We start from the raw sequence: 19,032 nt of genomic DNA, 5'->3' as shown, positions 1-19,032 counted from the left end.
TGGCCTCAAATTCATAGAGATCCTCCTGCCTCTGCCTCCAGAGTGCTGGGATTAAAGCCATTTGCCACCACCTCCTAGCATTTTTTTTTTTTAAAGCCAGAAATCTCAACTTGGATCATGGAATTTAATAATAATTTGTCATAGAAAAGTTAAAACAGATTAGTCTTTTCAACTGAGAAATGTGTAAGTTAGATCTAATAAGAGTTATTGCGTTTTTCTAATGATCCTTAATAAAATTGGACCTCTTGAAAAGCCCATAGGCTCTCTATGTTTCTAGATGGTGCAGGTGAAGTCTGGTCCTCTGTTTCTAACTGGAGAAAGATACGAACAATTCACATTTCCTGGAACTTCATATATCAAATTAATATTGTTTTGTGTCCCTTTTTGTGTGTGTGCCATCAGTTCTGAGTTTAGATAAATAAAGCAACTTCCTTATCTGTTGGTTTGAATAACCTCTGTTTGCTTGAGAATTTTACTTACTTTTGTTTACATGCACATACGTCACAGACACAGATCTGGCTGCCTCTGCCTCCTCAGTGCTGGGGTTAAAGGCATGCACCACCATGTTTGGGAATTTTTAATGACAGCTTTTAGAGACACCACTGTCCTTCGCCTCCGGTTGTGTGTGTCTGTGTTCACGCATGAGCATGTGCTCTGTGTGTGTGCCTGTTACTGAGGACTGGATCACACATGCTAGGCTAAATAGACAAATGCTATTCTACCACTGAGTTATAGCCCCACCCCTAAAAATTGGCTTAACAGAACAAAAAAGTTTACATTGAGGAAATAAGAAATTTCTTTCCCGGCTTTCTTCTTTTCTGATCCCCTTAGTGATCTAACCTCTTTTCTCTCCTTTTGGGGTGAAAGTAAAAATGTAAATAATTTGAAGTTAAGAATTCCTCTGTTGTTTCTTGGAATAGTTTTTTCTTTGAATTCATGCATTTTGTGAGATGCTAAGAGAAAGCCCACATCTAGCTCAGGGGGTTTCTTTCTTTTAGAGTTTCCCTGGCAACCTGCTTGCTGTTCAACACTAGTAAAACTGAAGCTTTGGTGAGGTCAAGATAATCATTGCGTTGATCCTATTCAGCCTGTCACAGGAACCCCATAAGAGTTGCATATGAGACTGCGGACTTGAAGAACACATTAACTAGTATGTTTAGGAGCATATTGAATAGTTATAAAAATAAACATAATTTTAAAATATACGGGAGAGCACTATAGAATGTATTCAAGTAAACAAGACTTTAAAGAAAACAGCAACAAAATGGATTAAGGATTAAGATACTCTGACCCCAGGGTAAGAATGCAGGTCAGTGGGTGAATGTTTGCCTACCACACCCTGGCCTTGATCCTAGGCCTGAAAATAAGTACATCAATAAGGGCATGAAATAAATGAATACATAAGTAAATATCTTTCTAGGAAGAGAGATAGAGAAATGAGAAGTGTTGAGGTGTTTCTGACAAGTAAATGGGCCTTTGCGGGGGGGTGGGGGTGGGGTGGGGGGGAGGTGTTATGTTTTGTGTTTTTGCATGTGAAAACCTGGTAAATTACTGATTCTCTCCTTTTCTTCAATAAGAGCACTTAGAAATACCCTGAGTGTTGCTTGACACCTGAAGACATGAAGGTGACGGGTGGGGGAAGGAAATGGGTGGGCAGGGTTCCAATTGGTCAGTTCTGATTTCAGAGCAGTAAAATGTGTGCTCTTCGTTCGTCCGCTCAACTTCCTTTTGTTTCTTAGAGATCTTGAAGCTGAGTGTGGTGGCCCACGCTTGCAATGCCAGCTCTGCGGAGTCAGAGACTGCTGCAGGTCTGAAGCTGTACGAAGTCCTGAAGTGTGCAGACTTCCCGATGTTGCGTTCAGGTTTCCTTCCTCCTGAGATTCATGACGGTATTCTGGAAGTTAACACACACACACACACACACACACACACACACACACACACACACACACACACACACACACGGAGTGGAGCCTCTCTGAAGCCAGTGTCCAAGCTCATCTGGACCCTCATTGTTCTTCCTTTCCAGTCTCTGACTCCATAAAAAGTGAACTCACATCCTATGTCATAGATAAAATAGGCACCAGGATGAATTGGTCCACATATGCACGTCCAATCCACTTCGTACTTTCTCCTGTTAGCACAGAAAAAGCGTCCGTTTCGTGTTTATAGCCTCTAAATCTCCGCCTGCGCTTTGGCATTCTGGCCTCACTCCTGCTCAGCAAACTTTCTTAGGCTTTGCTGTCTCCTGTACCTTGAATCTCTGTAGTGGATGCAAACTATTTTTTGTTTTGTTTTGTTTTGATCCCAAGTGTGGGATGTGAAGCTGTCTCTTGTGAGGGCCTGTGATGTTTGTCCACTGGAAACACTCAGGAGAGGGCTCATGATCTTTGTCAGCAGGGAACTGCCTGTGCGAGAACATGGTATTTGCCAGTTGAAAAACATCCTGGTGTGACTTGGAGAGGAGATAAATAGGAGCCTCTGCCCCGCCCTCCCCCCGCCCCCCAAAACACCCAAAACCCGGAGAGACATGGCTTCCCATATTTAGCATCGCTTGGCTGTGCATCGCTCCGCTTCAAGGAACTCCGGAGAAAACTTCCAAGAGGCTGCTTTTGGTCCCTGCTGCTCCTCCTCCTGCTGCTTGTTCCTGCTGCTGTGTTTGCTGCTCAAATCCTCACAAGGAAGAGTGGAACCGCCTCAAGGAACTGACTCTAAAAAGTTCTAATTCCCCTCTCTCTGCTAAGCTTCTCTCTCTCCTATCCAGGGTAGGTGTGTTGGAAGGGAGGGAGAGGCATTAAAGAACCCAAAAATAAAGTATGGTTTTAAAAGATCAAAGCCTACAAATCTCCTTGACTTCTCTTCTTCTAATGCCCTCTACCGCCTAAAACATACTTCATTCTTTTTTTTTTTTTTTTTTTGTCTTTTGAGTCAGCATCTCATGCACTCTAGGCTGGCCTTGAATTCTGGTTTGCCTGCCCTGCATCCCAAGTGCCAGTTACAGGCATGTACTGTACAGGTGCCTCATCTGGATATAAACTTTATTTTTAGTTTAAATACACAAAATAGCTTCTTTCTTATTTTTTTTTTAAATCAAAAGTATGTTGTTGGATGCTAAGGATGTTAAAAAGGAAAGGAAATACTTTGTCAAACTGCTTTAAATACATTGCGACATTCCTACACTATTTTATTTTCTGGTGCTGAAGATGTAACCTTTAGCCTCATTCATGCCAGGCAAACACTCAGCCACTAAGCTGTATATCCAGCTCTGTTTTAGTAGATTGATGTGTATTAATTGTATATGCTAATGAACATACTGTTATATTTTAACATGGGTACCATGATCAAAACAGGATTATTATTATTATTATTATTATTATTATTATTATTATTATTAGTAGTAGTAGTAGTAGTAGTAGTAGTAGTAGTAGTAGTAGTAGTAGTATTTCCCTGTTTTGGGAGCTTTAGAGTTCCTTTCTGGTAGGTCTTCAAGCTGGGAACCATCAACATCTCAGGATGCATCAGAGCTTATTTCTTCTCCTTAACTGAGTACCTATTTTATACATAGCTCCGTCCCTTTAGCCTTTTTTCTACAGTGTTGCCCCCGGCCTGACTAGGACATCCTTCACTCACACTCTTTCTCCTTCCTTAAGCCTTTTCATCACTCAGACATGTATTTCCTGACGCCTCCTTTGATATCCTCCACATCTGGGTGGAATGTCTAGCAGGTGTGTGCACAGTGCTGGCTTGATCATCCCCTTCCTGACACTTAACAGCGCAAGGAAGGGCGTTCAGATCATGCACAGGGCCTAAGCTTTCTTAATTATTATAACATCTAAATTGCTAGATTCCTCTCCTTATTGTGGTGTGTGTGTGTGTGTGTGTGTGTGTGTGTGTGTGTGTGTGTGTATGTCTGTGTATGTCTGTGCTCAGACTGCTGTTGTTTTATCAGGCCTTTAATATTCTCTGCTCTTTCCTTTCTCCTTCCCTGTTCTTTTTATCGCTCCCTTTCTTTTACTTGTCTTTTCTTTTCATGTGATATCGGGTATTAAACCCAGGGCCTCATTTACTCCTGCTGAACAGGAGGCTCTGCTACTCTTTCTGGGGAGAGGGGGTGGGCAGGTCTTATTAAAGTATCCAGGGTGGCCTTGCACTTGCTTTGTACTCCTGGGGGCACTTGAAATAACAATCATGCTGCCTTAGCCCCCACAGAGGCTGGGATTATGGGACGGTACCACCTAAGTCTGGCCTATGGCTGCATTTCTAATTGTTTTAAATGAGAGGCTGATCCCAATCCATGTCATGACAGCAAAGGAAATCTCAACGCATACTGCCTCTGTTAGATATTCAGTTTCCTCGAATATTAAAATGCCTAATGGCTGCTTATTCTTTTCCTCCTTTGTATAGAGGCACTCAAATGCCAGTTTCATACTCCTTTTATTAAGAGACTTCGTAGGACATTTTAATGTTTGCGAGACCCTTGCAATCCTCCTGCCTCTGCCTCCCCAGGGTTGGGCTCACAGGCATGAACCTCTGTCTCTGGCTTTCCTTTTCTTTTCATGAGGTTTAAAGACTATCAGGTATGTTTTAGCAAACAAAGATTTTCAGTTCTAGATTTTTCTTTATAATATTTAAGCATAGTTAAATTGGGGGCTGGTGATACAGCTCAGAGATTAAGAGCACTGACTGCTCTTCCAGAGGTCCTGAGTTCAATTGTCAGCACCCACATGGTGGCTCACAACCATCTATAATGTGATCTAGTTCCCTCTTCTGCCACATAGGTGAACATGTAGGCAGAGTACTAAATGTATAATAAGCAAATAAATCTTTAAAAATAGAATAGCTTATGTTCATAGTTTAATTAATATTAATACTTAACTTGAATAAATATGTGCTATAGCTTTCAGCCACATTAAAATAGAAAACATTTTCTATCTTGACTTCTTGCTTATTTCTAGCATACAATCAAGCACTTTTTGCATGTTTATCTTTTTTTACAGTAAACCTCCTTAATTATAAAATACAATTTTACAGAAAAACAATTTAATTCATCCATGCTCAGGATTTACTTGCTTTCTTATCTTAGTCATTTGAAAGTACTATAACAAAACACCTTAAACTAATTTAAAATAGCACGCATGTATTTCTCACACTTCTGGAGCTTGGGAAGTCTAAGATCAAGGTACCAGTAGTTTTGGTGCCTGGTGAGATCCCTCCCTGTATGGACCCCTCATACGATGTGCTCACATGGTGGAAGCAGACAAGCTCTAGCTGGCCTTCATTTATAAGAGAAGCAACTCTATTCACGAGGTCAGAGTTCTTATGTCCTGATTGTCCTCTAAAGGCCCCACTCCTCAACAGCATCCCCTGGGGCAGGTTTCAGTGTTGAATTATGAACTCGGGCACACTAGTTATTTTTGTCATATTCTTATGACAAAATAATTGACAAGAGGCAAGCTTAAGGGAGGAAGAGTTTATTTTTTTTGGCTCACCATTTGAGGGAACACAGTCCTTCCTGGTGGGGGAGTCAGGGTAGCATGAACGTGAGGTAATTGGTTGCCAGGAAACCAGAGGAGAAAAATCCTTGTGCTGGGCTAACTTTCTCCTTTTTTTTTTTTTTTTTTTTTTTTTTTTTTTAAGTCTGGGACCCTATTCCTTGGAACTATGCTTCCTGTGTCATGATAAGTCTTCTTCAATTCACCTAATTTAGACAAATCCCTCACATTTGTGCATGACTGTTTGTCCTCTTGGTGAGTCTTGATCCTGCCAAGCTGACAATCAATGTTGCCTGTGCATATCCATAGCAGTTATCAAAGGGATCAATCTCTGAAATGGAAATGGGATCTCTATTTTACGAATCCCCAAATCTCACTAGAACAATGTTTGCATAGGAGATGTTTCCGTCAAGGCCCTGAGAAAAGGCAGATGACATCGACAGCTGGGATTTTTAAGAAGAAATGCATGGCAGAGGGATGGTTTCTAGTGGTGTAGACAGAGTGCAGGCACTCACAGAGGGCGTGGAAGCACTCTCAGGAACAGGTAACATCTGGGGTCCATCACCACTTGTGAAAGAACAGAAAGCTATACCCATGTACTCATCTTACACATACATAGAGAGTTAGCAAAGCAGCGAAGTAAATTCATCAGGGAGGGGCCAGATTTTTAAAAGGAAAATATACCTCAAACAGATGGCATTTAAAATGTGAGACTATAGAGGGTGGGAGTGGAGCGAACCTGCCTGTGGTCTTATGGACCTGCCCTGTATCTGTTTCTTCTTCTGATCAAACTGGAGGCCATTCGTGCATTTGACATCTCCACTCGGACTGTGGGGTCCCAGATAGCCTTATCCCCACATCTGCACTTGATATAAACTTGGGTGGAGAGCATTACAGGACTCTATGTGGCTATTCCTCCTGTGGTGGCTACACCAGATTTCTGCCCAGTATGTCTCAGGTGTACAGAAGACGAAGAGAGGTAGTTACAATTTCTTTTGAGCCATTTTCTCTGAAATGTCAACATCCCCATACCCATTATGTTCTGTTAGTATAGGTAGTGAGCCAGGCCAGCTAAGAGTTTGGTTTTTTTGAGACAGGGTTTCTCTGTGTAGCCTTGGCTGTCCTGGACTCACTTTGTAGACCAGGCTGGCCTCGAACTCACAGCGATCTGCCTGCCTCTGCCTCCCAGAGTGCTGGGATTATAGGTGTGGCACCAAGTTTATTGCAACAAATTTATGCCTGACAAAAAAAGACTGAAAGGTTTTCATCGGAGAAGAGAGAGTAATGAAGATGTTCCCTAGGGAGACAGAAGAAGGCTGCAGCAGGGGATTGTGGGAGATGTCAAAGTGGCAAGATGACATTTATTTGTAGAAAACCACACAGCTTCCTGGCATGCCCATTTATTTGTTCTCTTTGTCTATGTTTTCTGATGTTACATGTAGAAAAAGCTGAAAATACCTAAGGAATTATAACAAAATCTAAATATAATATATACATTATGTGCAGGTCCTAGTGTCCAGAGTGAGGCTTCTCAGTGTGGGATGTGGCATCTCTCAAACTTCCTTTTCCTTCTTTTAGACTAGCCTCAATTAGCTTTCCTCTTAGCTGGTAGGTGAGGCAGACACACTGTAGGTGAGGCCTAACCCACATTATAGGTCTACAGTTTCATACTATAGGTGAGGCAGGCACACAGTAGGCCTACAGTGTCATACTGTAGGTGAAGCAGGCACACAGTAGGTCTACAGTGTGGCACTGTAGATGAGGCCTAATCCACACTGTAGGAAAGCTGCCAGCATCCTGGAGAGATGACTTAATGGGTAGGAGCACATCTTCCTCCCAAGGACTCAGATTCTATTCTCTCAATGCACATGACTGTTCACATCCATATATATCCCCAGTTCCAAGGGATCCAAGAAGCAAGCATGCCATGCACATATATATGTAGATAAAAAAAAATCTATACACATAAATAAATCTTTTAAATATCTTTAAAAATTGCTGCTGTCTTTTGAAATGACCATTATACAATCTCAGAATTATTCTTTTTTTTCCCTCCAAACTAAAATTCTTTGAGGAGACTTACAAAGGTACCAGGCAAGGTCACTGAGTCAGACTGAATCATTATTTTAGTGGATATTATGGTTTGAATGTAAAATGTCTCCTGGAGGTTCCTGAGTTTGATCTTTAAGAGGTAGGGCCTTGTTGCAGAAATTGGGCTGCTGGGGGCAGACACGATGGGTTCAAGCCCCATCCAAGTTCTCTCTCTGTTGCCAGATGAGCTGCCTATGATGTGGGTAAGTTACTTCATATTCCTGTTGCCATCCCTGCCACCATGGATGCAGCCATAAAACTGTGAGCCAAAACAAGCCCTGCCTTCCTTAAGTTGCCCTTATCAGGCATTCCTTCACAACAGTGAGAAAAATCACAGACACACATGACATAGATTAAACCAGACATGTTGTCATAGTGAACTGAACATGCCCTGGAGTATTTGTCGCCACTCCTTTTACTTCTTAAATATGTGATGTATGATCTTAAATTGAGGACATTCAAAATGTATCATATATATATATATATATATATATATATATATATATATACACATATATGCATTTCTATGTGAAATGTAGCAGCTCCTCAATTAAAGCAAAACAAACAAAAAATTGAACAAAACCAACCCATGTGTTGTTCATCTGGTGAAACCACTATTTTTCACATCCTAACCCCTGTGCTCTCCTTATTTGCTACAGTTAATACACCTTTCTCCATGCACCCCACAAGATGCAAACATTATTGTGTTCCTAGTCATGGGAGAGACCATCAGGAAAATTGACTGATGTACGCTATAGGAAGTTGTGTGGCTGGCTTTTGCCACTTGGAAGAAATAGCTGATTCAAACACTTAAAAGCAGGGAAGATTTATTTAGGGTTTTTGTACCAGGCTTTTGGGCATCATCACTTAGGCTCAAGTCTCTGGGCCTGTGGTGAGGATACGTATATCATGGTGCTAGCACCTGCTCTTCTCTTCTCTGCTAAAAAGCAGAGTAAAGGGCAGAGATAAGATGTGCTCTTCAAAAGCATTCCCCCATGAGCTACTTCCTTCATTTAGGTTTCACATCTTAAAGTTCCTTCCACCTCTTAATACTGTTGTGAATCATCAATGGGTGATTCATCAAGTAAGAGTTCCGATGGCCTATTCACCACCCCCACCCCCAAAGCATGCCTGCTGGCCTCCAAGCCTTCTCCAACATGCTATTTTTTGAGGGGGTCTTCATATCCAAACTGCCACAGAAACACACCTGCTGCACACAGAAGTTATACAATTCCTGTTATTAAAGTGAATTTTCAAAAATAACCACCATCATAAAAGAAAGGCTACCATTAAGAAAAAAAAAAAAGCCAAAAGCATTCTATAGAAAAAAAAAGCAAAAACAAAAAACAACAAGCAACGACAAATCAGATAAAGATTTGAGAATTTCTTGTTCCCAACGTACAAGAGCAGCATCTATGGGAAGGAACAATGGGACTGTGTTATTCAGTTTCTGTTACTACCCCTAAGATCAGAGATAAATGAACGCAGAAGAAGAAGAACTTGTTTGGCTTCTTGCTTTGGCGGCTTCAGTTTGTCATCATCAGCTCTTTCAGGCTTGTGGTCGGCAGCACACAGTTTTGAGGCAGGCACACTTGAGAACAAAACTGCTGACCCTATGGGGGAAACATTCCAGATCCAATCTACTATCATACCCATCATCATAAAACACAGGAAAAATTATGGAAATATTAAAATATAAATTAAGTCTCTTGTAATATAAAAAATGTTGATTGAAGCAAATATAACAACCAGGAGAACAAAATGATTGAACACGTGAGAGATAAAAGAATATACCTGCATCTATAGATAGAGAGAGAGAGAGAGGGAGGGGCAGAGAGAGGGAGGGAGAAAGGGAGGGGAAGAAGAGAGAGAGAGAGAGAGAGAGAGAGAGAGAGAGAGAGAGAGAGAGATGTTTACAAGAAATAACAGGAAAAGTTACTCAGATCAGATATGACAAATCATCTCTTTGAACAAAAGGTCTCTCAAGATCCTAACAAATAAGTATACATCTTATATATGTAAACACAGTCTTGAAATATGGTTTGTCAGAACTACAAAAAGACAACATTCCTAAACACTCCTAAACACTTTCCAATAGAAAAAGCAGCCCTTACACGTGATACAAGATTAAGGTGGCAATGACTCTGACCACCAACACTAAATGGACAACAGATTTAAAAAATCTAATGTGCAATAAATTAGCTTAATATCCTCAAAGCAAAAATATCAACAGAACATGACAATAAAATAACTATTTATTTTATGGGGATGTTATCCAGGGTCCAGGTATACTAGATAAGCAATCAACATTGAGTTACATAACCAGCCACAAATTACATTTGAGAGGTATCAAAAGACAGAAAATTTATGTCTAAAGAACCTTTCTAAGGATGCTATTTCAGAAAGAATGAAACAACCTGGGCATTAATATCATATTTTCAGTTGAAAATTTTCAGTTGTGCCCAATCCAAAAATGTTGGGGACCTAAACCTCAATGCCTGTGATCACAGAAAGTCTAAGATCATCAAGCCAGGTTCAGATCACTGAGAGGGGTTCAAGTTCAAAACGCCAGTGCCCTTATAAAGAAGAAAAAATTGAACCACATTGAGGGTGATGTGAAGACGTAGAGGGGGTACAATGTGTAGAGCAAACACTGAAGTTATGAGAAGCCAGGAGAGTTGTGGATAGAACCTTTCTTACACTCTTCAGAAGGAGCTAACTGTGATGACCTCTGATCTTGTCATCTCTAGCACTGTGTCACACTGGTGCTTGGCTATGGCAGCCCTAGATGATGAACATTAAGAGAAAACTTTTTCTGATACAAGAGATGATTGAGCTCATCCACCCAGAGGCCTTAGGAAAACAGTATTAGGATGATCATATTGATTAGATCCTGAAGCCATTGGTCCTTGATTAGGAATGGAATCAGAGGGCTTCAAGATGACTGGAAAGCTTAATAGAAACAATACATACAGAATCTAGCCTAGGGGCTAGATAATGTTCTGAACTCATAAAGAAATGCTGTGCTTCTTCTTTCCATTTAGCATCCACCAGAAATAAGAAGCAAAGCAAAGCAAAACAAAAGAAAACAAAACAACCAAACATGATGTTAATAAATTAATGATTTAAATAATGAAGGAAATCAAAAGATGATTTGTGCCATTTAGCAGTTAATGCACTGTGAAACAGGTTCCAGTTACCCAAGAAATGGCTCTTTGAGGGTCATGAAGGCTATGACTTTGGGCCCACAGAGAATGAGATATGATCTTATGCCCTGTTAAGATAATTCTGTAACACATACCTTGCTTAGTAGTGTTATGAGTTCAGGAAGAAACATGGTGACATACTTGTGGTTACAGAAAATATGGTAGCACCAAACTTTAAATATAAAACATGTAAGATCCAAGCTCAGATGTCAGAGTTGTAAGAGGTGAGAGCAGAAAGGATGGAATTTTGATGTTCTCATCCAGTCCGGCACAGTAGTCTAGAAACATTGCCTAACTCCACAAGACGAGAAATGGGAGCCTGAGCTATGCATCCAATTCAAAGTTATCAGTGTAAGAATTAACATTTTAATGGTAGGAAACGGTTCAACTCTGTGCACTTATGAGAAGGTTTCATCTGGGATTTACCTAATGGCCAGGAACTAGTTGCGTTCCCAGCGGGAGTAGAAGCAAGGCAGCTACACCTGCTGTCTCTGTGCCTATAAAGCTCTTCCTGGAGGTCCTCGTTAAGTCAACAGAGCGAGAAGGCAAAACAAAGGATATATGTTAGAGAAGGATAAAAATGACATAATTATCCACATCTGAAATCCAAAATAATAAATAACACAAGCTCTTACCCATGAAACTAATAAGCGAGTACGCGAAGCTTGCAGAAAAGTAAACTCTCTTCTTCTATATTTCCAGTAAGTGATTAGGAGGATTAAAATACATGTGGATTAACTGAGAAAGAAAAGAAAGATTTCTTTAGTATCAATCCAAAAAGATGTACAAATTCAGTACTTGGCAACACATGTAAAACTGTAATGAAAGAATCATAGAGGAGGTGAGCTGGTAAGCAGTCCATGTAGATGGAGAGGAAGATACAGCAGCATGGGGGGAGTTGTTATTCCCAGCTTTACTTATAACAAAACAATGAGGAAGAACCAAGTGAGAGTATTGATACTTCAGCACTTCCTATAAGGCTTATGATGAAGACACGCAGAGATCAAGCAGTGTGACGTCCACAGAAGACTAAATAGGTCCATTTGAACAGAATAGGGATCTAGAAGCAAGCCCAGTGATATGTAGGCAAGAGGTGAATGCAGCGCAAATGTTACGTATTTACACTGAAGGAAAGACAGACATAGCACTCACATCTGAAGACAGTGCTTACTATATGGTCTACTTGTGACACTGTGCAGAAAGCAAAACCAAGGAGATCATAATATGATCAGAGTTTTCAAGGAGTGTGGAGCAAAGGATGTGGGAAGCCTGGGTAGGTAGAACACAGGTGTAACTATAAAGCGTTACACCAGGAGATACGTGTCATCATACAGCTGTCAAAGCCTACAGGGTGGAACTGGATGTGAAGCACGGATGTTAGTGAACAACATATATCAATATTGATCATTGTGCTCTGAACATAATGCATTTCCCCAGACTCACTCATTAGTTTTGCATCCAAAACCTCAAGCTGAGAGTGACAAGAAGACAGAAGCTTAATTCAACTATGCTACATAGACGTCACACTGCTTGATCTCTGCGTGTCTTCATCATAAGCCTTATAGGAAGTGCTGAAGTCAGCAGAATCAATACTCTCACTTTGTTCTTCCTCATTGTTTTGTTATAAGTAAAGCTGGGAATAACTGTGCTGTGGGAAATAATTAGATTAGTTTAGGTCATTAGGTGAAATCGTGGTGGCTTTAGAAGGAGGGAGGGAGGGAGGGAGGGAGGGAGAGAGAGAGAGAGAGAGAGACAGAGAGAGAGAGAGAGACAGAGAGACAGAGAGACAGAGAGAGACAGAGACAGAGAGAGACAGAGAGACAGAGAGAATATGGAGATAAATCTGTGTTGGCCTACTTTTAAAACACTATTTTTATTTTGGGTTCCTTAAATCTCTTTCTCCCTTCTCCACCCTAACCCCTTTCAACACCCGGTAGGGAAGAAAGAAGGTTTGTGGGGCTGGGGAGGCATAGTTTCCTAATATTTAGGATTGTTGGGTTCGTTGGAGCATACCTTGAACTTCTCTTCAAACTGCGTCAACAGCAACCAGGAGCAGCAGAGGGGGGGCACCAGCAGAGTTCCTAGTCTCTCTTTTGGTCTGGCTTCTATCACTACTGGCAAAGACCACGCCCCCACATGGGACAGTTCATAGCTGACAAACATCATGTGCCCACTCAGGAGGCAGTTACCAGCTGTGGACAAACTGGAGTGGCCCCATATCCCACACCTGGGATTCAAACAAAAACATGTCTACATATGACCCAAAACTTCCACGACACATAAGTGTCCCCAACACAATGTGATGCAGTAGTCAATGCTCACTTAAAAGAGCCTGTATCATGGATTTGAATTTCCAGCCTTCAAACCTGGGGGAGGGGTCAATCATTGAAAAATAGTTGCCTTTCTTCAGGTATTTTGTTATAGTAACATAAAACTGACAAATAAAAAGTCAAAAGGATATCATGTTAATGCGAAGTATTACTGAAGGGTCCTAGATAAAAGTATAGGAGAAGATATATGGAAATTCTATTTTTCATCTGATTGCTCTGTAATTAGTTAAAAAAAAATAAAATCCAAGTCTCTTTTTATAATCAGCATAATAAACTGTATAATGTGTTTTTATTTTATAATGATATTATTCCTGAAGTATTCTGAAAGATTCTTTTCTGTGTCTAAGGGATACCTGGCTTATAAAATTTTCTTTGTGCTTTAGTAAGTGTAATTTCTTCCCTAATTATCATCAGGTACTCCTTGTGTTTTATTGTTGGCTTGAGAATAGAATAGATGGGTTTGATTAAGTCATTAGCAAGAGGAATAATACTTCTTTGATAAATCAATCGCATAAGTACAATTTTCATTTCTTCTTTTCCCTAAAGCAGACTCACAATCTGCAACGAAGACACTTCTCATAAGAGACATTTTTGTTTCTCTAAGGAGCATTTACATCTGCTTCTCTTATTGAAGAATGGATAAAGGAGAAGCAGAAAGCATAGTCAGACTCAGCCTGATGTAGAGGTGTAGTGACGAAGCCCTGGGAAACCAGCAGTCCCAGTGAATGCCCTTCTCTATCCTTTTTATCACCCAGTCAGCATGCAAATGTTTGTTGAATTACAGTTGCAGGCCAGGTTCCTGGGAGACCATTGGTCACCTTGACAAAGATTCTTGTTCATCTTGCCAGTGGATCTGCAACCATAGTAGAGTTGTGGGATTCCATGATAAAGAAAGCTGAGTGTTTTAGTCTGGACTTCTGGTCTGCCTGGGATACACACTGTAAAGTAGGAGTGTAGCCAGTGATGGTGGGTCGTAATTGGCATTTCTCTTCACCCTGAAAATAATGAAGTGCCACGGACCGTGTCAGTCGGCCATAGATCCTTGGGAATGGGAGTTCTCGAAGCATCGGTGGACAAAGATAGGTTAAATGACACTCAGATCAAACTCCCCTATGTTTAACTCTGTCTGTCACTTCGTCTATCTTTGTCCACCGACGCTTTGAGAACTCCCATTCCCAAGGACCTATACCCGGCTGAGAAGGTCCATGGTAGTGAAGGAAGGTTATTCTATTCCATTCTATGGAAGAAAAAAGAATCTTTTTATTTGTGTCATCTGGTGGCCATAGAACCAGTTCTATACCTGCTCAGGTTAGCTTGGCACAGAAACAATTTAAGTTTTTGATCCTGGCTTTCCTGGATCAAATCTCATCTGGGAAAACCACTCAGCACTCATGTGTGCAAAAGATGGGAACACAGGGACCAATTAATTCCTAGTGGGGACACCCTTGTCGAGGACATAGTAGATAGGGAAGAATAGTAAGAGAAAGGCCTCGCGCTAAATGCTAGAGAACATCACCTTTTAGAAATGGGCCGTAAAGAACTTGGCATGTGTCTTCATGAGGGTTTCTATTGCTGTGAAGAGACACCATAAGGAAGGCAACTCTTATCAAGGCTGACATTTCACTGGGGCTCGCTCACAGTTTCAGAAGTTCAGTCTATTATCACCATGGCAGGAAGCACAGCATCCTGCAGGCAGACATGATGCTGCAGAAGCTAAGAGTTCTACATCTTGATCCTAAGGCAGCCAGGAGACTGGATTTCCACACTGGGTGGAACTTGGGCATGGGAGACCTCAAAACCTGCCCCTACAGTGACACACTTCCTCAAACAAGGCCATACCTACCCCAACAAGTCCACACCTCCTAATAGTGCCACTCCCCCTGGGCCAAGCACTCAAGCACAGGAATCTATGTGGGTCAAACCTATTCAAGCTGCCACACTGCACTCCCTGGCATCCAGAGGCTTGTAGCCATAACCTAATGCAAAATGCATTTAGTCCAACTTCAAAAAAAAAAAAGTCCTCACTGTCTATCCCAGTCTCAACAATGTTTAAAAGTCCAAAGTTCAAAGTCTCTTCTGAGATTCATGCAATCTCTTAACTGTAATCCCCTATAGTATCAAAATGAAAGAGCAGATCACATACTTCCAACATATTGTGGCACAGGATATACATTACTGTTCCAAAGTGGGAAAGGGAGGATAGTGAGGAAATATTGGACCAAAGCAAGACCGAAAAATAGCTGGGCAAACTCCAAACTCTGCATCTCCCTGTCTGATGTGAAGTGCTCTTCAGCTCTCCGACTCTGTTCAGATTTGTTGACTGCAGCGCACTTCTTTCTCTTGGGCTGGTTCCGTTCTCTGTTAGCAGCTCTCCTTTGCAGGTACCCCACAGCTCTGCCATCTCTAAACTCTTGGGGTTGCCAAGGCAATCCAGGCTCCACCTTCACAGCTTCTGCTGCTGCCTGTTCTTGGTGGTCACCCCATGGCACTAGCATCTCCAAAAAGATGGGTTCTTCTGCTGCAACTGGGATGTACTTTTACCAATAGGCTGTTGGGATGCCAAGCCTTTTTAGCATGACCCCTTCAGTTCTGGCCTTCAACTGACACTGAGGTTGTACCTTTCCCAATGGCCTCTCCTGGCTAGTGCCAAGCCTCAGCTGCTCTCCGTGACCCCTGTATGCCTTCAAAGTCAGTACCACTTGGATATATATCTCTTACAATTTACCAAGTCCTGCTGCCAGCACAAGGTACAGCACTGGCCGCCTCACATAATGACCTTTCTGGGCCTCACGTGACACAAGCATGGTCTCAGTGGCTTTCCTCAGTCACAGAAGGAAATTCCACCTTTGATTCTAAAGCCAGAACCATACGGCCTAAGCTACCAAGTTCTGCAGCTTGCTGGGCTTGGAACACAGCCCCTTGTTCAATGGCATCTTCACCAGCTTTCTGTTTTCCATGGTTTCCTTCACTGCCTATGCCTGGCTGTCCTGGAACTTGTTCTGTTAATTAGGCTGGCCTTGAACTCAGAGACCTGCATGCCTCTGTCTCTTTAGTACTAGGGTTACAGGTGTTTACCACCACACCTGGACTGATGCTTTCCTTTCATTCTTTTCATCACAGATCTTTATAAGCATGTCCATTATGTGTCAAGATCTGGATTAAAGGTGTATGTTGAACCAGATCCAAAGCTTGTGTCATGCCACCAAAAGCCGGAGTATTTCAGCATCAACATCCAGATCAAAGGCATTTTGTTATCTTGCTTCAAGATCCAGATCGCAGGTGTACCCTCCATTTCTGGACTCTCGCTCATTTCAGATATAGTCAAATTGACAACTGAGCATAGCCAAATAGCATGGAAGGGCTGGCGAACCAACGGGAAGCTGAGGCAGCAACATGGCCACAGAAAGCAGAGTCTCTTGATGTTCTTTTGCTGGGAGGAGATGCCATGACTATGGCAACCCTTACAGAGGAAAACATTTCATTGGGGCTGGCTTACAGTTTCAGAGATTTAGTCCACTATCAGCATGGCAGCAATCATGGCAGCTTGTAGGAAGACAAGGCGCTGGTGAAGGAGCTGAGAATTCCACATCTGCATCCACCAGCAGCAGGAAGAGAGCCACTGGGCCTGGCTTGGGCTTTTGAAACCTGAAAATCCATCCGGAGTGACAAACTTCCTTCAACAAAGCCCCACAAACCCCAAAGAGGCTACACCTTTTAATCCCTCTCAAGTAGTTCCACTCCCTGATGACTAAGCATTCAAGCATATGAGCTTATGGGGTCGTTCCTATTCAAACCATGCACACAAAGGAGCAAGAGAGGCTTGCTTGCATGAAAGAGAGTCAACACTGTGAAAAGCCCTGGAAAGGTCCATGGTGCAAGGAATAAATAAGCCCTCAAAGTAATTAGAAAGGGAAACCCTAGTTGACAGCTAAGGATCAGTCATGGCAGTAGTGACCCATATTAGAGTGGCTGAAGAAAGACTGGAAGGTCAAAAGAATGATGAGGATGAGCTATTGCCACAAATTCAGTGATTCATTAAGCCTGCATTTATCCTCATACTGTTCTGAAGGCTAGAGGAACAATGTAAATCATACTGGGTTAAAAATCAAGGAGTTAACAAGGCTATGTTACTTTGGGTTGGGTAAGATCCTTGCTTCTCCCAGATCCTGGGGGCTGCCCATGATCCTTGGCTTGTGGCTCCATTCATCTACCTGCAAAGCTAGCACTGTTGCATCTTGTGTCATTCCCCCATAGCTTCATTTCCTGCGGTTATAACACCTGGGAAGGTTTTCTGCTTTTAACAGTTCATGCCAATCGGGAATAGTGTGACACATCTATAATCAGTGCCACCATGATGGGAGATTGAGGATGACGAGTGTGAGGCCTTCTGGGGCTACATAGCGAGTTTTAAGCTAGCCTGGGCTACATAGCAAGATTATGGCAAAACAACCGTATCAAACCAGCCAACCAAACAACCAAACAACCATCCAACCAACCGGAATTTATGTGCTTAGGTTAGATTGCTTCCCACCTGGTTTATCATCCAAGCGAAGCTGTCATTGCCGTTGCTTCACATTGATCACAGGTGTGTGCAATGACTTTCTCTCTTGAAAGTAACAGTCTCAGTTATGGACATGTGGATGAGTTTATGTTGGGCAGTGTTAGTTTCTCAACTGAAGACAAGGTGAAGCACTCCAGACATTTTTTCCAGAGAGGAGAGAGAGATGCAAGAGTTTGAAGATATGTAAGGACACAGAGACCTGTTTTGAGGCAGTGTTCAAGAGTCTCCGCAGGGGGATGGACACTGCAAGGATGATATTTTTTTAATGAGATTATTAACAGACTCGCTGTTTGTTTATTTTACTGGGATGTTAATAGGTTAAGTTTCCATTATGTGAACATGATTTCTCATGACATGTTAGGTAGGGTTATGAGGGTAGCTTGTTCTTAATCAAATTCACTTAGAGAGAACTCAAGAGTCTTGCTCAAGTATCACTGTTCAAACATTTGATTTGTTCTCTATGTCCCACAATATTATATCAGAAATTAAAATGTGACTCATGAGCACAATAGCTTGTCACATAAGCTACTCACCTTCTCAGAGTAAGGTGAGCTGATGGCATGCGCCAGAGCATGCATGCTGCACTTGATCTGACTAAATTGGAAACAAATTGACATGCAAGCAACTGTGGGATTAAACAGGAACCAGAACCTAAATTTATAAAGAATCTTAGACATCACCTCTTGCTCAAGCTCCATAGGCGAGCACTGATGCACCTCCATTATACTGACCTCATTTTGTCTTTTAAGAGGGCATAGCATCATCTGTAAGAGACCACAGCCTTTAAGGAGATACCAAAGACCAATGATTGTCATGCAGTAAAGCAATCGTGTCTTTTGTTTTTAAGTTGTGAATCCTTTTGATGAACTGGAATCAGATTTGATCCATGACTTTCCTTGAGCTGATAGCCACACTGAAATGTGGAAGAGACAAATATGACTGGTCTCTGATGTGCATCTAGAGAACTGTCTTCTGGAGAAGAGGCAGCCTTGCATTTTTCAGCCTTTCCGGCCAGGGTAGTCTTTCTCTGGGCCTGACCAAGAGGAAGCCCACTGTGCTGTGCCCTTGGGCTCTTGGAACTTATAATAGATTCTAACTGCACCAAGTTCATGCATATGAAATAAATTTAATGGCTGAACTAGCCCAGAGCTCAGCCATCTCTATCTTCTTTCCCCCATCTCTCTCTCTCTCTCTCTCTCTCTCTCTCTCTCTCTCTCTCTCTCTCTCTTTTTAATTGAAGGCTTTAACCTCATTAGTATTTCAAGGAAGAGAAAAAAACTGGATCTTGTCCATCATCTTGCTTGTTGCTTTCCTTTTCCTGGCAGGCACAGGCTGAAGTTTCAATAAAGGAA

This window comes from Acomys minous (assembly GCF_964271855.1).
Source record: "Acomys minous genome assembly, chromosome: 1".
NCBI classification, from domain to species: domain Eukaryota; kingdom Metazoa; phylum Chordata; class Mammalia; order Rodentia; family Muridae; genus Acomys; species Acomys minous.
Note: the sequence above shows the minus strand (reverse complement) of the source record.